The sequence below is a fragment of the Falco naumanni genome, chromosome 14 (assembly GCF_017639655.2).
Source record: "Falco naumanni isolate bFalNau1 chromosome 14, bFalNau1.pat, whole genome shotgun sequence".
Lineage (NCBI taxonomy): Eukaryota > Metazoa > Chordata > Aves > Falconiformes > Falconidae > Falco > Falco naumanni.
In genome coordinates, this window is record NC_054067.1 from 21,431,517 (window position 1) to 21,457,411 (window position 25,895).

The following is a 25,895-nucleotide window of genomic DNA, read 5'->3' on the forward strand; positions in this document are numbered from 1 at the left end:
TGGTAGTTCTTCACTGGTTCTGCAGTTTGGCAGCTGTCAACATCTCAAAATATCATCTCACCCAAACCGCTGAAAGAAAGAAACCCTTTGATTTTTCCCTTGAGGTTCCAAGCTGAAAATGGACTCTTTGTAGTCTCAGCCTCATTTCAGACAGGTTTTTTTTTTTTTTTTTTTTAAACATTCTTGCTGGCAGAAACAACTAATTCATAAATAGAGTCTCTGTTAATTAAATAAGTTTTATCGTTTTAACTTGCCTTTTAAAATGGAAAAGAAAGTAAATCTCTAACATTTTCTTCTGTATTATGAATCTTAAGGGACTAAGCATCACATTTCTTGCATCATTAATAATGCAAATTAGTTTTTGTTTGGGTCTCATATAAGTTTATAGTTAGAAGTAAATATTTAATGCACAGATCTGGGAAATCAAATCACGTATGGCAGAAGTTTTACTTTATAGTTATTGAAAGTTAATGCACGAAAGATGGGAGGCACTGTGGTTTCTGTTTATTTAACCTTTTTGGCTCTTGCTTTTCTTTCAGTAGAACTCTTTGTAACTTGTCATTAAACACTGCTATATTCCTGCAGTATCTGTTTGTACTATCTTTACAGTAGCCACAGCCTTCAGCATTTAGTACCGTTTAAAAGTAAAGGTTAAACATATACAGCATTCTTAGGGCTATAAGGCTTATATTTTTGGTCCTGATTATTGGCAGGGAAACCAGGTGATTATTTACAATAGTATCTAAAAATTTGTTGACCTTGCAGCAGTTTTCTTAGTTACCTTAATGAAGCAATGGTCAGATAGCCAAATAAGATTAAACTCCACTTGGGGCCTCTCTATCATGCATAGCAGTGCCTCGTGAGGGTAAAATACTTTGTCTTGTTTACTTGCTAGCACAGGGGTGGACTGCAGCTCGTGTGAGTGTATATACCCCATGGTAGGCTTTTCTGCCCTGCGCTTTTTCACATTATTCTTGTAGTACTGTACCTCTCTCTGTATGAAAAGTCAGTAGGAATGATGCTATTTCAGACAAATTACAGACGTTTCATGACTACATCTGTGCTTTCTGTAGTGACTTTTTTTTGCATGTGGTGGGTAACAAAAACAAGGAGTATCCTGTTATTTTGTGCATGAAATCTGGTAGTGAAAAAGACACTGGAGAGAATTCTGCAGTGATAAAAATTTAAATAGACCCATTTATCAATATGACAGAGATTTGACCTGAAAGTTAAAGTGTTTGAAAGTTAAGTGGGGTTGTGTAAAGAAAGTTGAGGCTGCGCTACAGATAGACCGTAGCTTTTGTAAGTTATTAAATCAAAATAAAAGGTATTGACAAAACAATAAATTGCCTGTATCACCCGATCTAATAGCTTCTGGGAGCACTAAATACATTCTCCACGCTAAAGATGTGTGAAGCCTTTCCCTTTCTCACACTTTTGTTCTCTTACCCGAAAACATTTGCACCGTGGTTGGTTTTATAACAGACTTGGCACTGACTTGCGCCTGTGAGTGCTTTGCCAGAGAACTTGCTTGGAGCAATGTCGTGGGGCGCGGGAGCGGTGGCATCGCTCTGCTATCAACAGGATTATTGAACTTCGCAGGTGGGGTCTGAATCGCTGTCTTGGGGCTTAAAAATAATAATAATAATGGCACTAATACCTTTACTGGGAGAAGGGAGAGCACGTGGCGGTGCTCTTTGCTCTCCTCGGGAGTCCTCGGCATCATTTCCATGCTGGAAATCGCTAAGGTTCGGAGTGGGAGCGGTGCCTGCAGTCCCCTCCAACGGGGGTGCTTTGGAGAGCGAGGAGCCCTGTGGCACTTCATGCCACCTACTTAATGATGCCACGTAAACACTTTGCAGTGACTGTCATCCTCCTCAGGGAGGGGCTGAGTTTGCTCATGGAGGGGGAAGGTGAATGGCAGTGGGACCCACCGGGACTGGGAGCGGGCAGGGGGCAGCTTTTTACCGCCAGATGCATAAGCTGGGACCTGTTTTTTCCTCTGGCTCCTCCGACTCTATGGGGTTGGAGGGGCATACCCCCTACCTACAGCTTCCCCACCGAGGAGAGAATGAGGCTGTCTCTCTTTGGCTTGAAAACTACACAGATTTGAGACTATTTCCCCTCCTGCAGATTTTTCCATGGAGAGGAGCATAGAAGACATTACTATTTATAGTGCACAGTACGTGTACACAGCGTGACATCCACCGGCTTTTCAAGCAAATATCCCACCAGTTTGGAGGGGGGAGGCTTTCCATCTTGGTGTCCCCGAGATGCCCTGTCCCCTCTCCCGGGGAGGTGGGCAATCACGCAGGGGTAGCACCCATCTCCCCGTGTCGATAGGCTGCTTTCCCTTCCTTTTCGATGAAGATACTTGCCCCCCTGCCGTGGAGCTGATCATGAGGCTCAAAATCAAAGCAAGTTTTCAGCACAAATAACATGAGTTTGAAGAGGAGGGAGAGGGACCCAAAGCAAGGGAAGTACAAGGGGGTTGCAGAGCATCTGCAGAGTCTGGTTTGGGGGCAGACCACTTGTGTGTGTGGGGAGAAAGGAAGACAGAGGAGTGCGTTGGTTTACCTAAGGGTTTTGGGGAGTTTTCAAGGGGGCGAGGGCCAGCAGGCGGCTGAGGTTTCCCCACTGCCCGCTCCCTGCCTGGCCGCTGGTGGCTCTTTGTGTTCGTGCATGGGGTGGGGGAATCGGAACATCTTCATCTGAGCTCGATTCTTGATACGGAAAAGATAGCTGACAATGGCAATAAAAATAACAGTAAGCAGTTGGAAAGGACCAGCTCAAATCGTGCTCTGTCAACAGCTTTGCAATCTGTATAAGTATGAGTGGAAAGACAAACAACTCTGATTTCTCTTTAAGAATGTGAGTATCCATTGTCAGAGATTTAAATTAGGATGTTTTACTTGTACTGTATGTAAATTCCTTCTTGGCAAATAACCCATGTCCACTAATGTATGTGTATTTTGGGTCTGTATAGTTTTGGTCTCTGTGAAATACAATGAAATTTGATAGCACACAGAAATACTTGCATGGAATGTCAAATTTTTTGTGTGTGCTTCTCACATATCCATAAAAGAGTTTACACATTTCTAATTACTCATTCAAAAAGAGACTTTACAGCACTTTTAAAAGAGAGCCAATTTTTTCCCTACTGTGTTCTGTTTTTACAGCTTGTGGAAAGCTTATTTAACGAAAGTTTAAGTAATCAGCGAAAGTCATTTCTGAGAAAAGACTGACAGATATGAAGACTCTTTTCACACTTCATAAGAGGTGGAGAGAGTAGCCATAAAATTTACAGCTGAATACTACTCTGTTTAGCTTAAGTTATAGAATTATTAGTGTTTCAGGCATATGATAGATTTTTGGGGAGGTTGAGTATTTGAAATTATTTTGTATGCTTTGTGTAGCTGAGCTAAGCGTGCAGTGCTAATAGCAACCTTCCCCTCCAAACCCAGCAACCTGCGCGCTCCTGTGGGACTGATGTTGTGCTAAAAATACATGTTTGCAGCTGACTTAGCTTCATGATACATTAATAAAATACTAGTGATATGTTCCCTTTACAGAAGCTCACCTTTGGCTATGGAAGTATGAATTCCTGGGAGATGGAAAGGAGCAGGCGGGGTATGTGGGTAAGAAGGGAGCCGTTAAGGAGGTCAGCACCATCAGCATCTCTGTCCCAGCTTCTGCAGAGCAGGGACATGCAAGTTTTACTGTATGAGAGACCTGGCTACAGAGTGGTTGAGAATAAGTGACTACTTCTTCTGCATGTCATGGCCAATTACGTGTTAAAAAGGGCTGAATGAACGAGGAATAACTTGGTTGTATTATGAGACTGAGAAATGATAAATCTCCGTTTCAGCTCATACAAATGGGCATGTCTCTTACAGATAGTAATAGGCACTTGAGTGTGAATCTTTCTAAAATATTATGAGATGCCCAGATGCTATGGCAATGGGTAGCACATACAAATACTTACAGCAATGTATAAATAAGCAAACAAAAGCAATTACTAAAGGCATTTGCACGTAATGCTCTCTGTAGCATCCTTTCAGCCCAGTATTTTTGGTAGTGCTTCAGATGTTACTGCTTACCCAGGAGCAAACAGCAGAAAGGCTTTCACAGTTCTTTAAAATAACACGAATTGTGTGAGCTGGAGACTAGTCCCACTGCAGTTATGTTGAGGTTTGCCATTGGTTTCAACAGAACAAGGACCAAATCAGGCAGGCATCCTTCCTCCTCACCAGGGCAGCTATGGTATAATATTAGCACAGTGAAATGGCTCACCGTACGACTTACATCAGTATGCAGTTTAAATATCCGTAGTGTAATGTTTATATTTTTTTAAATTCACTTTTATGTGAGCCTAATACAGCCAGCCTCATAAAGCTCACTCTTGCACCAGATTAAAGCGGTGTCTTTGTAGCATTTACTGGTTGTTCATAAATCACGGTGGCACTTTGTTACTGTCCACAAGCTGGGTTTTGCGCTAAAGGTTTCAATCATTAAGATGTACAGTATTATCTCAGGCATAGTTTTAGTCCTAGAGAAATTGTGCTGAGGTGCTTTTGTCCGTCTGGCATTTGTGGAAGAGGTGTGTGTGCAGTGTGCCGTTTGAAAGCTGATACACACAGTGCCATTAGCCACTGTATTAATGAGCACTTTAACTAAATAAATGGAAAATTCTCCTGTGTATTTATGCAATGCAGGAAAAGTACTTATCATACCAGTTTGCAAATGCCCAGTGTTTACCTCTGACACCTATTTCAACTCGATGTAAGGTTTTCTGGGTGTCAAACACTTAGATTTCAGGTAAGAATCTTGATTGCAGGACAAGTGCCTTGGTTTGTCAGACCCTACAGGTTTTCAGCTTTGGCTGCTAATACCAACAATTCCTAAATCCTATTCAGTCAACTCTGAAAACTGTATTCGGGAGGCGTTCAGTGATCCTGCATTCAAATGGTTAATTTGCACTATGTTCTGTTAAAGAAAAGGAAAACTGTCACCCTGTCATTTTAGAGTCTGACACTAAGCTTGTCAAAAGAGACAGCTGTTAAACTGAATTACTGTTGACATGCAGAGAAACGGCCCTTGCCAGATGTAAAGGACATCTGCGGCAATGAAGTGGTACAGGGTGGCTTTTAAAATGTGGTCATACTGGTATTTGAATAGAGCGTCTATGGCATTAAAACATGGCCTTGACTCAGACAGTTTAAGGCAGCGAACCAGAGCCAATGAGAAGCACAAAGAAGTGCTGATCTGTTGCTGTATCCATAACTTATGCATGAATATGAAAACAGTGCTGTGTCAAAGCTATTAAGCTCTTATCTTGTATCCAGGAGGATGTGGGTTTAAAACACAGTAGGAAATATTTTGTATTTCTGGGTCCTTGAGTGTGCGGGTAGGTGAGGTGTAAATTCATAAGGTGGATTATGCAGGGAATGAATAGAAATAAGTCTTCTTGTCTTCAGCTAACAACTGCTCCAACAAGAATTGCAAAGGGCATTAAGCTTAGGAAGTGAGGGCTGGATGTGCCTCGCCGGCGGTTCCGATAAGGCTGCCAGCGTGCAGAGCGTGTGGTGGGTGCTGGGGAGGTTCTCCTTCGGAGAGGGGAGCAAATAAAAATGGAAAGAGCTGCACAGAGGCGCCTATAAAATATTGTCCATGTATCTTATTGTGGTTTTCATAAAAAAGTCAGGATACTGAATTCATTTAATAAAAAAGTGTAGATACTGTAACTATTTTATAACTTAGCGTTTGAACCAGCAGTAGGGAATTCTGCACATTATATAAGTGCATGAGTCTTTGATTTGCATGTTTTTAGGGTAGGAATAAAGCTGCTTTGGAAAAAAATAGTATCAGTTAAGCAATTTTGCTAAATGTATGAAAAATGAAATGTTATGAGATGCGGCATGTATTCATTACAAAAAGAAATTGATGTTTGAAGCTAAAAAAAAAATTCAGGCCAAACATCATTCTGAATATCTTAGCAGATCATATCTTGATTTATTTGTAAGTTTAGCGGTGGCAGAAACCAAAGAGTTTGCCAACTGCGGGAAGAAGGCAAATGATATTTCAAAGTCGTATAGGCTAAGTTGCTCCTTGGTGCAGGAGAGCAACAACAACTATTTGCTCTAGGCAGCAAAAATCATGGAAGAGGTGGGTGTGAGAGGTGTTTTCTTCTTTGTAAGAAGAAAGTTTGTTTTCCAGGCACCTGGGTTTCGCTCTGCAGAAAGCTGATGTTATTAGAGATGGACTTGTTCCCCTGAGTTTCCTCTAAGGATGGTGGAAAGACCAGGGCTCGTGTAGGTCTTGAGATGATGAGCTGGTGCCCTGCATCTCTCTGAGAACATCCCACCACCACAGAGCGCATTTAGCATCCTGTGCTGCCCAAACCGCATCGCTACTGTTGCCCCTTCGCCCACAACTGCAATGCCAAGAGGTGGATGGTCTGTGCCTGTGGTCCAGCTGGACAGGCTCCAGATCGCTGGAGAGGTGCACGGTAGCACGTGATTTATGGAGGTGGCTCTGTGCAGTGTGGAGGGGCACTGGGCAGTGCTGCTGCCAAACCTGCCCACAGGGCCGCCCGCACATGTAAGCAGCGGTGCTCCCACCGGCCCATATGGCTGTGCTTGGCTGGTTCACGGCAGGAGACAGCTTTACAAGTACAAATATCCGTGATCTAACAAGGCCCGTCCTGAAATCGCATTTATCAACAGCTGCCAGAGGTCTGCCGTGTAGGAGGGAGGCAGCAGGCAGTGTCAGCGTTTCATCGCGGCGTGGGCAGCAAGCAGAGAGCAGCCGTCGTGCTCGTACTGTCCCAGCAGCCGACGGCTGGCGCTTGGACCCAGCCTTTGCTGGGAGGCTTCCGACTGGAGCGGTCAGGATGACCGTGCTCCCCTGGGGTCAGAGCACATGGGAATGTTTTGGGATCTGTGGAGCTGGGAGAATTGGTTCCTCAGGAATAACTTTTTTATGGGAACAAGCTAGCTTCTTGACAGCAGCTCATTTCTCAGCCTGGGGGGTTTGGTAAGATCTTGGTGACAGGTACAGGAAAGGAAATGTAAATAAAACTGTTTCATTAAAAAAATTTGGAATGTATTTTAGCTTGTGGATGACAAGAAAGCAGGCGGCTGCCTTGCAGGACCCATCAACACCTCATATGTGTGCTCTGTGGACAACTGGAATCCACTGGATCTTCCAGCCTGGTGGGGTAAAGGCAAGACAGACCTGGGACGAATTTACTTTACAGCAATTTTCTGCCTTCTCTCTCAGCTGCCGCATGTGCCGTTCTCTGTGCTGACCCAGCAACGTCAGTTAGACAAGTCTGTGCAAAGACAGCGGTGGTTCAAAACCATCCCTGTGTCTGTGCCGGGATGGGGCTTGGGTGGTCGTCTTCAGCCCACCAGTCTTATGGGAGTTATCTGGGCAAAACACCAAATACCTCTTCAGAAGGATGTTGTGTGCTGCAATAAAACTGGTTGAAACCTCCGTCTCCGGTCTTCACTGCTTAGGTAAGGCTGCAGCTCAGCGTTGCAGGTTTTATCCAGTGCAGACTCACCTATTTACATAAGTTTAACTATGCTGTAATTATTAACTTTTTACAAACAAGTGCAAGGTGGAACATTTAAATAAACAGGAACAAGCTTATTATTAGATGGCATGTTTTTCTGTGATAGCTCTTATAATATCATCATTAGTTTATTAAAGCTTACCATGAAAAACCTCTTTCTCCTAACCGAGACTCTTTCATAGAGCTTGCGATTTTGATTGACACCAAAATAAAGTAACTAACCTACAAATTATAATGTATGATCTAAATGATGTATAAATGCATTATTCGTAAGGCATTGCAAGTATCATCAGTATGCAACATACGCAATTTTAAGAAAAAAAACCCCCAAAATTACTAAGATAATAATAAGGCAGAATGCAGCTCTTCTTGTGAATGTTCTCACTGCATGCTTTTATTAATTGTAATCACCAAACAAACCTGGATGTCAACAGCCATATGAACTTAATCAGGTAATCAGTCCCAGGTCAAAAATTAAAATCTATGCATTCTTCTCAGAAATGCACCCCAACCATGTGAGTTGTCAAACAAGCAAATTTCTGTCATTGAAGTCATGTTTGTAAATATGTCCCTACTCACCTGTTTGTTGACGTTGGGAAGGCATCCTTCTCATTTCAGTGGAGCCGAGGACCGAAACTTCCTGATTTTTGTGCCTTCACTGGGAGATGCTCTCCGCCTGCTGCGTGCTGACACAGCGAGCAGGGCTGAACTACTCCAGCTGAAGATCTACCCCCAAGCTTTCGTTTCCCATCTCAGTATTGCAGACAACATGGGAAGTAGGTCAGTGGCAAACAGAAAATAATACACAATGGCTTGTTATAATCCATCTGTTTGTTTGGGAAAGCAGTGATCTCCAGGGAGGAAAAGTACTCCTTGCTACTTTCTAAATACTGTATTTCAAACTGGGGGTTCCAGTGCAGCTTTTACGTAGCCTGATCACTGCTGGTCGCTGTAAGAAGGACCTCACACAACTGGAGGTTACGCCGTCAGGGCTCTGACTTTGCTCAGCACGGCCGTCTTACGGCGCTGATGCTTGGGGAGCACTGTGACCGTGCTTTAAATTTGACGGTGCAGGTCCTGTAGTGGAAGATGTAGCTCTTGCCCCTAGAGGTCTGTGCTGTAAAGTGAGTTAATAGCATATTTCGGGCTAGATCTTAGTGCATATTATAAAAGATTAGTTTATTTCTTGAATTTAACACTTGGCCCTGCTTAGATTGTGGTTTCTATGAATATTTTCCCATACAGAGGTATTTTTTCTCTCGTTCTCTGTAGTATGAATTGAAGGAATACACACTTGCCAACCGAGGTGGTTGTCACTTTTCCTTGCTTGGATGTTCATGGCATGTTTCTGGCAAACATCTAAAATTCAGTTTCCAAGGCTGTAGACAACAAAGGGCATGTCTTGCAGAGACAAACTGAGACCGATGCAAATAAGTATCCTCACAGCGTGATGGGAACCCTTCTCAACGTTAAAAACCATCAAATAGCTGAGATACGCATGTATGCTGTAGCTCCATGCACAGTCAAAATACGAGGCAACATTTATTCTGGATTTATACAGTTTAACACTGCAGGGAGTTTGGGATCTTTGTAAACTATAACCCCGCCATCTCCAAAATGTTTTTAGTGGTGCAAAATCTTTTGTGATCCAAGCTAGTTCGCTGTGTGACTAGTTTCAAGGTAAGGTCATGAGGAATTATATTGTTTCTTTAGTGTAGTTTTCCCCCGTGTGTAATTCTTGAAAGCCAGCTGCAAACTTACTCTTTGCTGACTGGTTTGGTAAGCCATGTGCTGCATAAAAATCCTGATATATGCCTGATGTGACCTAAGCTAAAGAATAAACAGAGATGAACCGAGGAGGAAGGTGGCACCTTTTCCATCTTTCTTTGCATTTGAGCATGTTTCTTGTTTCAGTGTCTTTTTCATTAGAATTTAATCTTTTTGGAAGCACTGTGAAAAGCCAGGTAATATCTTTAGACCTGGCCCATGCCCATAAAGGTACTTTAAGATTAATTTTACAGGTACAACTATCTTCTCCAAACATCAACTTTTCCTCTTTTTAACCATAAATGTAGGTATTCTACTCTTCCTGCTTTGTTTTCTTCTTAGAAATGCCGTTTATTACCCTGAATGGAGTAACCATGCACTGAATAGAAGTTTTCTCTAAATTAAATGGAAAAGCCATTTTTTGTATATGTTTTCTCATGTAATTAGCTATCATCTCATTATAGGTAATCTAGTTTTCAACAAAGGAACACAGTTTTGGTTATTGTTGCTTTTTCTGTGGGGATTTTTCCTGGTTTATAAAAGCTATAGGTATAGATGAAGATGAGGACAGAGGAGCTGCGCTGGCAGTGCTCACCAAGTAGCTGATTTACAGAAATGTGAGTCCTCTGGGGCAGAATTGCAACCAGATGACCAATACACTTTGCATTTTATTTTTTTTATCTGGCTACTTAGCACTTCTTACTGTTTCTCTTATATGAATTAATTTACCCTATAAAGCACCCCTTGCAATAATCAATGACTCATTACACTGAAAACCCACAGGAAAGGTTAATTAAATGAAAAGTGTGCAAGAGGAATGTTCAGCTTTTGTGTTTCTAGTGACCCAGATATTTGGTGCTTTCTCTATGTCGAGTTTTCATAGTTCAGATGGCTTAGAGTGTGGTGATATTTCCCAGACATACCAAATCCAGTTCATTTATCATCAATATCCATAGGAAATAATGATCTGTTTATACATCGCATTTCTCTGAGCTCTGTGAGGTTCTTGTTATGAATTCCTTCCAGCTGCTTTTCTCATTCCCACAGAAGAATTGCATGTGAAGGGTTACCGCTTAGCCATCAGTTACTCTAACGATTATTGACTGATAACCACTGGTAATTCCAACTCTCTGACGATCTCTGATAAGGGTTTTCTATAGTTATTACTCTCTAAAATGTTGCCTCACCTATAAAGGTCTTGAACTTCAGGTTGGGTAGCTGGTATAGCCACCTTTTCCGGATCCTTGAATAGAAAGAGGTTGATAATACGGAACATGGAGCTTTTACAGCTGTAGAAATGGTGTGTCAGGCTGAGAGTCAGTTCCAAACTCCTGCTTTCTGCCCCATGGCAGTGACTGCGTCCCTCCCTTTGGAGTCAGCTGCAGCTCGGCAGCAATCGAGGTTTCTTTTATTCTGGCCAATTATTTTTGGAGAAAATAAGTTAAGCCACAAATTAAAGCAATAAGAACAAGGTTAATAAAAATACCCACTCCCACCCCCACCCATGGCAAAGCTCCTTCCCTCGCCATTCTCTGCACCGCTGCTTTTGCAGTGCACTGGCTTTCAGTTCCGGTTGTTGTCCCCCGCCCCCCCCCCCCCCCCCCCCACTTACTGTTCATCTCTATTAATTTCCCTGCATCTGTTGTAGGTTTACGTTTTCTTTAAGATCGGTATCTACCTGCAACCAGGCAGACTGGCACCATAGCAGAGCAGATGAGCTGCTCCCATTCTAGTTTAGCGGGTGATCAAATGCAAGCCTGGGAGATTTCCCATCCTGGGAAGGGTCGAGCCGCTCACACCAGCAATAATTACTTCACTTTTAAAGTAATCTGGGAAAAGAGGGGGAATAAGAGAGGGAGGAATGAGTCCTCTGTTCCATTTTCAAGCAGCAAGACTTTAAGTCAATTTAGCTCAACATGCTAATTAATAAGTCCCAAGAGCTGTAAAGTATAGTAATATAGAGGGTGAATTCTTTAAAGCGCAGGTGACCAGCAGAAATCTGGCTGAATACATGGCACTGCTTCTACTTTTGGTTGTCAGCTAATAAATTGCATTAAAAATGGTGGCAACACATTAAAGATTTTTGTAATACTTTGTTCTCAACTGCAAGCAGCTGTAATTTCTGTAGAGATGTTATATTGTGCTGTAGGACAGGGAAGGCAGCGCTGTAAGGGTAAATTAGGAAAAAAAGATTTCAATCTGAAATGGCTGAAACCTGAGATACAAATGCACATATTAACCCAAACGATGTTTTTTTAGGGAGAAAACAAACTAAATGATATTAGTGCTGTACTGAATCTATTTGTTCTGTGAATCAAAAGCTGGGTATCTTCCTTGCTCCTTTGTAATTTTATTAAGTAAAATTATAGAAAGCTTTTGCCTTAACGTTTTGGTCCAATCTTTTCAGTGCTGCAGGGGATTGATGGTTGCATAGCTGGCTTTCCGACTACTTTGTCCCTCACCAGCCTTTGCAATTCAGCAGGACTGATGGATTATAGCATTTTGGAAATCTGGCCCTAAATTCTGGTGTTTACAGTACATAAAAGAGGTTGAATTGTGTATATTTTGCTCTCAACCTACACTATATTCCTTTAAGACAATAGCAAAAAAATCATATAAAATTGTCTCTTTATTTGAAGGTACTTTAATATCAGAGGAGACTTGCTTCCAGCTAAGAAAAATTTTGTTACAGAACTAAAAAATGTTTGATATACTGTTGCATCAGATAAACTTTGTTAGTGTGCAGTGGCACAATGCTGATAATTTAGGAAGTCACAGGTTTTTCAGCAGTAAAAGATCCCCGATGATTGCTAAACTCAGTGGGAAAATGCAGCACATAAATCTGCAGTGAGAGGGCTGGGAGAGGCGGGGAGCGGGTCTGCACTCCGTTTTGGGAATCCCAAACCACTGCTGAAGGACATTAGAGAGAAACAAAAGTGAATAGATGATATCTTGGGACATAAATGTTAATTTCAAAGAATTTTCATGTGAAGTATGATGTCAGGCAAGAACCCACCCAGAAATCCTCAAGTCACTGGAGACTCCTGCTGTCCTTTGGCATAGTGGGAAGTAATCTGGTCTAGCGGAGGAATCAGCCTATAGCTGCTGCATAGTCCCAAAATATAATCTGCAATACATCGTTGGGCATTGCAGCTAGGAGAAGTGGTCACTGGAGGCATCAAGAAAGATGGAGAAAGGTCCAGGCAAGAAAAGCGTGGCCAAAGTTGATGAATAAACCGGTTTCATGTGATGGGTAGAAGAACTGATGTTTAAGATGAAGGGTTGTCTCGCCCAGAGTTGGCCAGCCCCGGATGATTTCAGAAGTGATTGTATAGTTGAATCTGGGAAGAGCCGGAGAGGGAACAGCAAAGCCACCAGAGAAATTTGACAGCAGAGGAATTTGACAACAAACTCTAGAGAGAAAACACAGTGCCATGAAGGGGGAGGATGGTCGGGCACCTGTTGTGACAGCTGTGACTAAGCATACAATGACCAGATCAGGGTGAATAATGAGAGAATCTGCTCATTTAAGAGTGTATATACAAACCCAGCGGGGACATGAAACTGTTTTGCTTTGTTTTACTGATAATGTGTTATTGGAGTCATGTCTCTGACTGTGTCCTAGAGTGGGTTCAAAACAATTACTTATATAACAGGATATATTTAAGTCAGGGAAGAGTGGGGAGGGAGAAATGCCTGTATCTCAATTTCTGGGTAAGAAGAAAAATGAAATGACGTTTTTCTGAATGGATTATTGATTTCCATTTTTCTGACACAGGAGTATCTGTCTGAAGCACTGGAAGCCCCTTACACAATTTGAACTGTAAAGTTATTGATGAATGAGATTAAGCCTCGTATACATCTTTTGCCAGCTGATGGCTCATACCCTAACCTGAACTGCGTTATTCTAAAAAGTAAACTCCTTAAAAATAAGGTCAGTCACTGCCACCTGCAAAGGTGGGAGCCCATGTCTGGAGGGCTCCAGCCTGGTCTGTGGTGGCCGGGGCAGGCAGGCAATAGCTGGTGCAGCCCCAGGCATGCTGCCTTCTTGTGATGCTGCCCTCTGCAAGCAGTCAGGCATCTCCTGGATCAGCTTCGGGGTTAAAGAGCCTGATTTTGAAGCAGCAAATGCATGGCTCTAGCAAAATTTCATCCGTATGGGAAAGAAAATTACATTTGCTGCTCATTTACAGAACGAAGTAATATGCAAGGCAACATCAGTGAAAACAAAGGGAAAAATAAAACTCAACAGAGTGGTTCTTTGGGCACCGAGAAATAGCATGGTCCAAAGCAGCTGCCCGCATTGAAAACCTGATTCTCAAATAATGGTATTCTATGCAAGAATAACCACTACTACTTTAATTTTAAATGAAAACCGTATTGAGAAACTTCGAATACAAAGACAAGATTGGTGGAACATAAATACCTGGTGGGTGCATCCAACCAGCACAAAATATATTTTGAGGGAGCTAGAGCTCCGTCCCTTCTAGAGCGCACTGTGCTTGCAGATCATCTTGTACAAGGGATAAATTACAGCAGGGTTTGTCAACTAAATTGGTGGACGTATGAATTCTTTATCTATTAATCAATGTAGGGAAGCATGAAGCACCTATAAACCATTCATCTCACTTTAGCTTCTTGTTTAAATTTAATTAGTTGTTCTGATTTGATTGGAAAAAATGGAGGTACCTTTGAATATAGAGGTGTCGGATGGAGAGTCTCGGATAGCACTTACTGCTGTCAGATCCTCAGGGCAACGGGTCAAGTAGTTTGGACTTTTTTCCAAAATGAGCAGCCATAAGCATTCCTTACAGGGTAAGACCCCTCACTCACAAGCAAATAAAGAAGATCCTCATGGTGCCAGCACCTTGCCAGTGTGAGTGAAGTTTGTGGCAGGGTGAACAAGTTAATTTCTCTTTTATGCCTGGTAGTGTTTTCCCCCTCTTTCATCGGTTTCTCCATTCCTTTATTGTTATATATATGTACAAGGAGGATATTTAACAGGGAAACTTTGTTTCTTCATCTTTTATCCTTAGCCTAACTTTTTCTACTGCTGTCAGTGTTAAAAATGTCATTAACCACAGTCACAACAGATTAATGTGGGGTTTTTTTTCTTAAATCCCTCACAAAATTGTTTATGCTTTCTTCCCATAATTTCCATGGGGATTATAGATAAAGCTGTAACACCTATATGTAGTTATGGTATGTTTTATACCACACATGTAGTATGTGGTACAGGTAGTTGCAATTGCAATCATGGAAAGCCTCAGTGGGTCACTTGCATTCCATTTTATTTCAGTTTGACTTTAAATCAGGAATATTTGCTTCTTGTTTTTTTATATGGGAATGCTTTAAAATGCTTTTATAAAATGAAACGTCATTGCTAAGCTTTAGACTCCTGTAGACAAGACCTGAAATCTGCAGCTTCACTAAAACTCATGCAATAAATATGATATACATCGATGCATGCTTACTATGGATAAATATTGTTCTCTAGGTAGTGCCTAGAAATTTTAATTAATTTCAGATATGCCCTATTTTTGTCCATGTATGCAGATTTCAAATCTGTGCCTTCGCCGATTTTGACACTGTGCAATGATGTATCCGAGCTTTCAGATGTCTGGCTCTTAGAGTTGTGAAATGATAAAACAAACAAACCCAACCGTTTCAGCCTTGTCAATCTAGTTCTCAGTGGACAGATGCCCTGGTGCTAGAAAAGCATCATCCCATGCAATACCTTTTGGCAGTGTCTAAAAAAAGCTAGAGATCTTCTACATGCAGAGGTAAGACTGCCTGCTCATCTCAAAAGAAATGGTGTTTATGGCCACACTGAAGCTCCTGGATGAGGTTGCACGGGGCAACGTGCGTAACCTCCGCGCCTGCTGTGCCACGTTTGTGCATGAGTAGGTGATTTCTGGTCTCTGGGATAATCAGTCTGACCTGCTTCTGGAGCAGCTTGCCTTTGGACACTGATGGATTAACGGGTGAATGTCCAGGTTTGTGCACTGAGGTTTCTGGAATGTGCTGGGTTCCTTGTTAGAGATTGTGGATTGCATCATGAACTAATGCAATGGTATAATTAATTATGGATTTAAATATTTTGTTGGATGCTTATCCAGTGGAAATTGACTAAATTTTCTAAGAAAATGGGAAGTTTTGGGGTTATGTTGGCAACCAGCAGGGCCAGCCTTGCCCTGCCGGTGCATGGCCATGGCTCTGTAGCCTTGAAGGCCATCGCTGGAGGTCCCAGCACAGTGCCCGAGCAAAGCAGCGGAGGGGAATGGGCCTCGGGGCCGGTCTCCTGCCCACACAGTCAGTGTGGGCGCAGCTGAGCCCCGGGGGTGTGCAGTTCTGGTGGGCACCTCCCCCCAGCCCAGCCTGGTGAGGCAGGGTCTGCCATGGCAGACAAACCACCCTGAAAGTCTTGCAAGATGGGTTTGAAAACACACTGAACCCACTGGATTTATCGTATGGAAAACTGGCTATGACTGAGAAAGCCGGTTAATTGTTTTTTCTTTTTGGTAATGGTTTGGTTTTAATGTCACATGTGGTACCACAAGAAGTTGCAGCATTCGGGCATTTTTAATGAATTTGTATTGCTTGCATATTAGTAGGAATATTTTCACTGCAACAACCACCATAAACAGTTTCCACACTGGGGTATGTTATACTGCCACCAGAATTGGTTCTTCTGATGGTTCATTTCTTTTATGCTGAGAATTCAGGACCAATTCAGCTTGGTTTTATGCATCATTAGAGATTTACAATTACTTTGCTATAGTTTCTTTCTGGAAGCCTATCTCTCATGGTTAATGCTATGGAGTCCTGTTGTGTAGAGGCTGGTATTAGCCACCTTATAGCAATAAAGCGTTTGAGAAGGATTTAGAATTATGAGTGGCTAAATTCTCCGTGCAGCAACTGTAATGCTGTTATCCCTTGCTGAGCTTGGGTTGAAACATTTTTATTTTTCTCCTCAAATTAGAGAAAAATGCTGTTTCTTCAAGAGGTTTTGAATCATTTACATGTAATTTTTTGTTGAACCACTGCAGTCAGAAATGAGGAATTGTGAGAAATTCCATTTGGATTTCATGATGCTTAAAATACAGTCAGATTGTATTAGTATATAATGAAGAGAAGGCCTCCTCATTTTTTATCTCACTTCTAAAAAGTGTAATCATTATTTGGGACTTTCTTTTGATTTTTGGATTTTTACATCTGTTGCTAAAGTCAATAAATTTCATAAGTGTTGCCTTTGGACAAGAAGCACTAGTTCTGTATGTGTTATAATCCCTATAATTCACATTTTAGATAAATACACTATTGCAGTGAAACAAACATGATATGCAGTGAATAATATGGACCTGATCTAAAGGCCATTAAAATCAATGAAAAGATTTCAAATTAACTTTTATAGCCTTTAGATCAGGTTCTAAATGGGCAAATTACAGTTACGGAGTTTCCCATTTACATACCTGTGTGCTGCATTTAATATATTTTATGGAATTGAAATTACTTGGTACTCTTTTTCATGCTTTTTTAGGATAAGAATTTGCCAAGGGCATCAACAGCAGTTTTCCCAGGCTTCAGCACAAGGATTATATAGTCAATCCACAAATGACTCAAATCTTTGAAAAAACTGACATGGTTATCAGAGAGGCTTTGACGACAGCAAGGACGGGAGCGCTATCTGGCTTATTCCATCAGAGATTCTGCTTCCCCCTCATTAACATACCCAGGACATCAGCACCGGCCGTCGGTCCCAGGGGAATTGCTCAAAACTTTTAAGGGAAGACGCACAAGACCTCACCCCTGCATTATTTCAAATAGATCAAATCAGGTTTGTCTTGTGTAAGGTTAGAAGAAAGGCTGGGGCACGGGAACATGAAGGGGGAGATGCAAAGGTGGCAGGGAATTTTCAAATCCATTGTTATAACTTGATAATCTTTCTTCCTTTACAGGGTTCTTCAATCCCACCGAGGATGCACAGAGCTGATCTCTAAGTCTGTGATATCTGCTGCTGCTGTAAGTGTGGAAAAAAAAGCTGCCTCTACCTGCTCCCTCTCAGTGCCCTGCAATGAAAAACGCTTTCGGAGCAGCACTGGAAATAAGCCATCAAAATATCTGATTAAACCTCTCAGGAAACTGTCACTAATCACCTTCTCTCCTCTTGATGGAATATATTTATGCATTATAAATATACCTACTATGTGTGTGTGCTCCATAAATCACATTCAGCACTTGTATATGATGTATAAGCACATTCTATAGAATACACACAAATACAGATGCCAAACTCCCGCAGAGTTCGTCACTGGAAAACGTCTGAAAGGATCTGATCCTTAATATTTAATGAGTGAGATGCTATTTCCTTCCTCAGCTTTTATCTCTGGTTTGGCACAGTCATTAAATTTGTTGTTTCCTTGCAAGATTATATAATTTATGACCTAATTTTAGACTTTTGTGTAAGAGCGCTCAAATACCGGTGGCGTATCCGGATTCCTTCTCACAGAGTGTTTCAGCATTAGACACCAGCGAGAGCATGAGCTCAGCTACGGGCTTCCCATCGGCAAGGAGTTACAAGCAGTGAAAGAAAACAGCCCAACAATATTCAGGTGGCATTACAGGATTAGTTTGTGGGTAGGGTTTTTTTCCCTGTAAGAATATGATTTAGCAGCTTTTCCAAACCCTGCCGCGTGCAGCGGTTGGCAGGAATCCCCTCTCAATACAGTAATCACCCCACAACTCCTATTACTTAAAATATTTTTGTGTAGCAGCTTCTGACTTTCAGGCCAGTCTGGGACAAATCGATGCAGCCTTCCTCGCAGGGAGGGATGGACGGAGCTGGGGAAAGCAGGTGAAGAACGTCAGTGCTTTAAAATGACTGTTGGCCCCCTCGCCCCCTGGGAGAAAGCACTTGCTCGGCAACCACAGGCTGGCTGGGGTGATTTTTTGCTGCACAAGATGTTGCCAAATAACTCTAAAACGAGTGACGCTAAAGCTGTAGTCACGTTTTTCTGTGTCTTCTGTGTGTCCAGGGTGATTCAGCGGTGTCATAAATAGTGCCATGAGTTTCAGGTATTTTGTCAATTTAAACCATATTGTTTGGACCAGTCTTTCATCACATTTAATATATTGGCTACTGCGTTAATGCATTTTGAGAGCACTTTATTCCGTGTTTAAGAGGGAAGCGGCTTGTGGTTGCACACAAGGTTAGATGCTGGCTTTGTGCCTACAATACAGTTATGAGGGCTTTTTTCCTTTTTTTCTACCTTACCCCGAGGTACCTAATCCAGATGACAGAGGTGGGGTGCTGCGCCCTCAGACCAGCAGCCTGGGCAATAGGGACCACATACGTACAGCCCAACACACTCCTCTACCACAACAGCTTAAGGCGGCAGGGGGAAGTGGGTGCCTATGTGAAAGAAAAATAATCCTCATGAAAAGGTGACATTATTTCTTGGAATAAGAAAGATTGGAGAATGTATCTCCTTGGCTTTAATGGAGCAGTTCCAGGAAAGCAGCAGCAACCAAAGTGTTTTCAGTATCACATAATTCAAGAGTAAAATCATAATTCCAATTACCGTTTCAGCCATTTCTGGCCTTGGGAAACCTATGCTAATATTTATTATTATATGATTGACCTAGGATTTCTTCATCATTTACATTAGCTACTACGATATTCATAGTAACATCCCTTAAATCATATAAGCAGATGTCAACAGTGCATGATGAAGTCACATCCTGCAGATTTTTTATTTACTTAGTCCATTTTTTTCCTGGTAAAAATAACATTGTGAGATGCATAATCTCACCTCTACGAGGCCTCTAGGGGCATATATAATCACAGAATGCATTTTCGATAATCTCACAAAATGAGTCAATTCTATCTGAGGTACAAACAGTTATACAAAGTCAGTATTTCACTTCCATCACTGCCTGACATCATCTTCCACACAGTGCGACAAAATATGTACTTAGCTCTTTGACATGAATTGCCACAAAGCCTTTGGAACAAAAAATTGAGGAAAGCAAGGAATTAAAAGGGAATAACTTGATTGAAAGAATTTAGCCCTGTTTCTGGGTGCCGTATTTTGATTTGTAATTTTGTCAGATGCTTTCTTGTAATGTCTGGACTGGCCATTGACACCTCTAATCTCAGTTCTTCAGTGAGGTGCCTATGCACAAACCAAACAGGCCGTTGCCCAGAATATTCAAAGCTGGAAGCTGATCTTCGTCATCTAAATATTTCCTTTGCACGAGTAAGTATTTCTCTGGGCGAATTAAGATATTGCATTTATTTTGCAGGCAGGTTCTCCAGGTGCGCTGCTTCTGATGCTCTTCTGTGCCAAGTGCTGCAGAGCGGGCAATACCTGACCACAACCTCCCTGAAAACAGTTTACTGTTCCACACAGGCATTACCACCTGTAGTTCTTATCAGCTTTAAAACCCCTGTTTATTTTTTCTGCCCCTCCCAGCACAGAAGAGGGCACCAAAGGGGCTCCTTGGTGTCAGAGAGATGAGCTCCCCACTGTGCAGGTGAGGTGCCAAGGGCAACCTGGGGCTTCTCACAACCTTCAAGTAGATTCAATTTAACTATATTTATCCACAAAGAGACAGTAATTTATTTTTTTTCAGATTGTTCTTCTCTCAAAAAGTTTTTCTTTTCCGTTTGTCTCCCATAGCCACCACTCATCTCCCTGCGAAGTGCAGCTCCTGCTCTCACCCAGCGCTGGAGAGCAGAGCCGGGTCCTTTGCAGCATCTCCCTGGGGAACGTGCTGCATCTGCAGGCTCAGCGCAGTGGGACCATCAGTGCCAGCTGGAGAGGGCTGGCTTTGATCACCTTTGTCTCTCACCCATCACTTTTTTGCTGGAGTTAAATTTTTCTGGACTTACATTGCCTTAAAGGGTTTACCTGGCTCAGCAGGTGCCAGGTTTAGGATACTTTGGGTGGTTTGTGGATCATTTTGGACAAATGTTTAAGGTTCATGGGCCTTATACAGGCTGTCAGGCAGGTGGACTCTTCTACTCTCTGGGCATGTAGCCCTAAAAATGCCCTCTCATTTCTAGAAACAAGGTGAGGTTAGAAGGTCAGAGCAGTCCTAGATCACGCTTCTAAAGATTAGCAGTGTGTACTAATTATTAACAGTCTCTGTAGTGGCGCAGGTTACAGACACGGGACCAAACACCTGCGATGAACCTCCTCAGGTGAAATTCTCCTGGGCTGCAATCACATTTTTTCTGGAGAAGAGACTGCTGGCTGTGCTCAGGGCGATCTGCCTGTTCCTGGCTGAAGAGGCACTTAAAATCTACTGCTAAGAGACTTATTAGCAATGTAAAAATGAATTTGAAGCAAGAAAGTATTCTTCCTAGAAGAAATGTATTTTTTGTAAAATCAGTGTTGCTGACAGAAGTAATTGAGCTAACTCCTTGCCACTATAGATATTATTTGTTACCCCTTATCTTACCAAAGCAAAGGTTGCCAAATGCTTTGAACTTTTTAAATAATTATTTCCAAAGTATTTTGGTGGGGTTTTTTTAATATATATATATAAATTCTTTAGAGAACAGCTGGCTTCTAATCCTTCCTCTTCCAAAGCTTTTACAGCTCAGCTTCTTCCCACTCTAGATATCTTTTATTTTCCCTGTTTGGCTTTTAATATTTCTTAGATATTATAAAAGTCTCTTGTACGGGTAAATCTAGAGCTTTTGCTCAGACTGTAAAAGTTGTTCCTAAAGCTTTAATAAACTGGAGTGAAAGACAAGGGGGGAAACAAAGAGCTTTATTCGACCTGCTGCACGTGTTGGGGCTGTGGCTCAGTGGCACGTGCTGAGCGCCCGGCCAGTGCTGGAGCAGGGTCTGGGGGGGTTTCTCTCTTCAGATAATTGCTTGGTGCCAGTGGCTGGTGGAGGGATTGCCCCTTCCCTGGATATTCATTCCTTCTGGGCTGAACTGGATCCGGGAGCTGCTCTTCCCCCTCCAGCCCCCCCACCGGTGCTCACTGCTCCCTCCTGTGCCAAGGAGAGGGGCACGGTTTTCTTGCAAGCACAATTTTTTGTCGGTTGCATTTCACTTTTGCAACCACAGCAACAAATATTAACCCAGAAACAGGACAGAAAGCTCTCCCAGAGTGTGTTGTTAAAGCAGTGTCAGAGGCCTGCAGGAAAGCTATGGTTATTATTTGCATAAAAAGAAGCAAACCCATGGATGTGGGAAAACTGAAATGCTGGAAAAGCAAGAGATGACTTATTCAATCATCCGGGAAAGTTGAACTCAAATGTTTTTAGTTATCTGTCTAGCTGCTATCTAACTATTTCTTTACTTATTTTGCAAAAGACACAAATAACGAGAAACATCTGTCTCTAACTGGAGCAGTTACCTCGCCTTGGGTTCTCAGAGGCAACAGGGACGGGTGTGGTTTAGGCAGACCTGTATAGCCCAGAAAAACAAATGACAGCTGCCGCTGCAGAGGGGCGGTGGGTGTTAAATCCCCGTCTTCAGCCTAAGGCAGCAACCTAAACCAGGGATCGGCAGCGCCCAGGCATTTGTGGGCAACTTCTGGAGTCACCGGAGCTTCATATCAGATTCCAAAGGAAGGATCCTTGTTGAGACACCTTGTGTCAGTGTGAAACCAGGAACACAACCCCCCCATGGACAGCACAGGGCTCCTTGGCCCTTTGTCTAGTCAAGATCCAGCTGCAGTTGAGGGATGCTGACGTGTTCGTGCTGTGGGGCCATGGCCCAGCTGTCCTCCAGCACCGAGTCTTAAGCCCAGATTGAGACTTCTTGAGTCTTCAAGTGGGAACTTGGTGGTGGGAGACTCCCACCAAGGCTGATCTTGCCTCCTTCCAAAGCCAGTGGTGTCTGGTCTTAGGTACCACCAGCAGATCCCCGGGCGCTTGGTTGATGGTTTGCTCCCTGAAGCTGAAGTGGGAAGGGATTTAAAATTTCCAGTATTTTTTTTTTCTGAAAGAAAAAAAAAAGGATTTTTCAGAAGGCACCTTACAGCAGAGCCCAAGTGGGAACGTTCGTGTTCGATACCATCCATCAACAGTGCGACACTGAGGGAGCGGCTCCCACAGCTCCTCTCGTTGCGGTGGACAGAAGGAGCTGTCAGGGAGCTGCGTGCGGCCGCCGCGCCGAGCGGGGCAGGAGCCATGCTGGCAGAGATCCCTTCCACGGAGGGGATTTCTGCACTGACAATTTTTGGCTCCTTTAGGTTACTTTGGAGCTGCACAGAATATGTAATGTTCTGCACTCGCGGAGGGGCTGACAGGGAACTTAAATACAGATTGCAAAGATAGATCATCTCCCAGCATCACTTTGTTTTCTGTTGCTCTAAAATCATTTTACTTGTTCCTGCAGCTACTATAAAGCCAGAAGAGCTCTCTATATTTGCTTCCCGGATGCCTTTTTCTCCTCCGCTTACAACTATAAAAGCAGCTTTTCATGCTCCAAATCAGAGATAAATTGAAATCGCTGCTGAAGAAATAAAACACAAGGCTAATCAAATTGTAGCACAGGAAGCAGCCTTCAGCCAGTGCATTTTTTGAGAGCTATTTTTAGAATATATTTTTATTTTGTCACTCCATATGGGAAGTCAAACCCATATGGTTTGGGAGAATGGAAGGTTGTGCTTTTATAGAGATCTCGCAAACCATCCCTGCTCAGCCACGTACTTAAATATGTGCTTAAGTCCAATTGTCTGTGATGGGACTGAAGCCTGTAAACTCCTCGTGACTGGGGCCTCAGGCCCTGTCTGAGGCTGTAACAGTATTATTCCCTCCTGAGATGTAAAACTACTCTATATTCGTTAAACCAGTCCCTGGTTAACTGGCTTTTCTTAATTATGACATTTCTCATTCATACACCTTCTTTTTTTTTTTTTTTTAATTTCTTCCTTTTTCATTTCTTCATTTCTTCTCCATCCTTTGGATGCCCTGATGATTGTGTTTGGTCCAGAACCAGCCAGGAGCCAGGATGCAAAGCTGAACATCCAGAGCCATCACTCTCCTGCTCTTCACAGCAGGTGTTGCTACCCTGCAAATAGCAAGATTAACGCGGTGTTGGGGAATGTGGCTGTGTTCTGCCCGCAGCACCGCGGCACCTTCCCAGTGTGCTGATGAATTGGCTGGAAAAGGTATCGTACTTCTGATAAACTAAATGTATAAAGTTAGAATCATGTCTTCAGTGTTAATCCACCAGAACTTCCATTTTTTACTTGTGGTTTAGGTTGTTCCATGAGACTTAACAAAAATTGTGTTTCTTTTAAGGAATTTTCCGGGATGGTTAAAAACACTGACAGAGTTTCTAACCTGGTACATTCCAGAGGATCATGTTATGAATATTTTCTGTTGTAGTCCTGGACTTTCTTTTCTGTGCAGTTTCTCAGAAGGTGAAATTAAAAAAAATATATATTAAAATGTGTTATTATTAGAATTTGAAAGGCAAAATTTACCTGAGCCTGTGTTCCTTGTGCTCCTAACTCCACCGCTGACTGCGGTGTTGAGGTACCATTTTCACAAGAAGCAGGGATGCCCCTGAAGCACTGGCACATGTGGTAACAGTCACGGGGGGGCTTGAGATTTCCAGTCTTAACAAGTCCTTAGAGATGTGGGTGTCTGGATCAGCCTGTCAGCTACTGAATGCCCAAATCTATAATTAAAAAACATCTTTGAAACTCCGAGGACTCCTGAGGTGCTTGGCAGGTGCTGTCGCTGCCTGGGCTCCCCCCGGGCTGGCGGGCAAGCTGCAGGCAGGGCGATGGTGATGCCACTCGGGAGGGGGCTGTCCTGCGGTCGCCCCAGCTGCAAGCACAGATGCCCAGCAGCGCTGCACGGTGGGCAAGAGGCAAAGGGAAATTCCGTACCACTTGGTACGAAGGGCTTAAATAACTGTTTTAATCGGTCTGAAATGATCTGCAAGACACAGTGCAATGCGGCTGGCTGCTTTTGCATGCAGCCCAAGGAGCAGAGCTCAGCAGGTTGGGTGCTGCGGCTCACCCAGGCTCAGCGCGGCATGCGCCCTGCGGCACTGCTCTGACCGACGGAAACGTCCCTGTCTGCGTGACTTGATTCAAGAGTTGTCTTTGGCCTCAGCGTGGAAGCAGAGCTGAAGAAAGAGCAGGGCATTGGCAGTTCATATTTTTATGCTTTTTTTTTTTTTTTTCCCCTTAGGAAACAATTCTCCACCCTTTCTTTTGGATAAAATGCGATGGGAATAGGACCGCATGCTGGACAGGCTGGTGTGGCGGAAGGATGGGAAGCATGGAGATTTCTGAGATAGTTTGGATGCTGCTTCCAGCAAGCAGAAGGGATGTTACACTAAAATTGTTCATCAAAACTGAGACCTCGTATGGATAATTTTATCAGAAGGTCAAGAAAACAGCCGCTGATTTTTTTCCCACAAATATGAAGCAGAGATCTTGTGTAAGAGGAGACAGCATCCAAATAACCAGGCACCAGAAGGAGCTACAAGGAAAAGCCTGAGCTTGGAGCAGAGAGAAACTGTCAAAAGTTTTAAAAGGAATTTTATGAAGCCATATTTGTATTCAAAATCTATGATCATTTCGAAATCACAATAACTACTCTCAAATTATTTGCTCAAAGAAGCATTATAGTCAGGACACCCCCACCCCCCACCCGCAGTCGCTTGTATCCCACTTTAAAAAATATATTCTATTCCATTCTGAAATCCTAAAATCAATAAAAATTGCCTCGTTCCATGATACCGGGGTGTATTGGAATTAGATGCAAGTAGCTGTTTTTTCTCAGAAATGTTATTCTGGAATATTTGACTAACGTAACTGTGGGACCAGGTGCTTGGGGTGCATGTGTGACGTGGGCACACGGGCACTGTGAGGTGGCCTCGTGGTGTCGCCACGTTCCCTGAACGTCATTTAGAGCTGCTGAACGCCGTGGCCCTGGTAAAGCCAGCCAGGGGTGCCAGTGACTTCAGCGGAGCCAGAAATTCACCCTCGGCCAGGAGCAGCTGACGGGGAGTGCCTGGGACTGCTGACCTGCAGCAATTTCAAGTCAATGACGCAGAAGTGGAAGAAGTTCTTTATCACATAACTGATCTCATCGGCGACCCAGGGTACACCAGTTTCCCTCTGGATTTTCTACAGTTTCCATTCATGTTGCAACTATGTGGATAACATGTTAAGGCATTATTCTTCAAAAAGTAAAGAATTAATTTCTTTAAAAGATGGGCAATTTGTAGAAGACATTTGTGTAATTTTGCATTCTAAATGTGATTTATATTTATAAATAAATTTGCATAAAATCTCCAGCTCTCGATGTCATAGTTCTATTTTATCTTTAATTCAGATGCTCAAGAAATGTAAATTATTTTTACAGCTAAATAAAAGCTATACAAAGCTGCCAGGAAAGAATAACGAGATACACATTGTGCCATGCAGCCATGATAAATCCAGCAGCACCATGGTTACAGTCAAGATGCGAGGCCATCAGCAGCTAGGGAGTATCAGCACATATAGATTCCTCTGACTAGATTTAGCAAACTAATCTTATCTGGGGAAACTCATGACA

At 42.8% G+C, this 25,895-nt stretch overlaps 1 long non-coding RNA gene across 1 annotated transcript; it reads left to right on the forward strand.

Moving 5' to 3' along the window:
• The first annotated feature begins 1,529 nt into the window (after window positions 1-1,529).
• Window positions 1,530-22,373, forward strand: LOC121097661. Its single transcript, XR_005831028.1, has 4 exons — window positions 1,530-1,602; window positions 16,887-17,183; window positions 17,305-19,882; window positions 20,029-22,373. It is a non-coding gene; the product is annotated as an uncharacterized LOC121097661 (long non-coding RNA).
• Window positions 22,374-25,895: the final 3,522 nt, after the last annotated feature.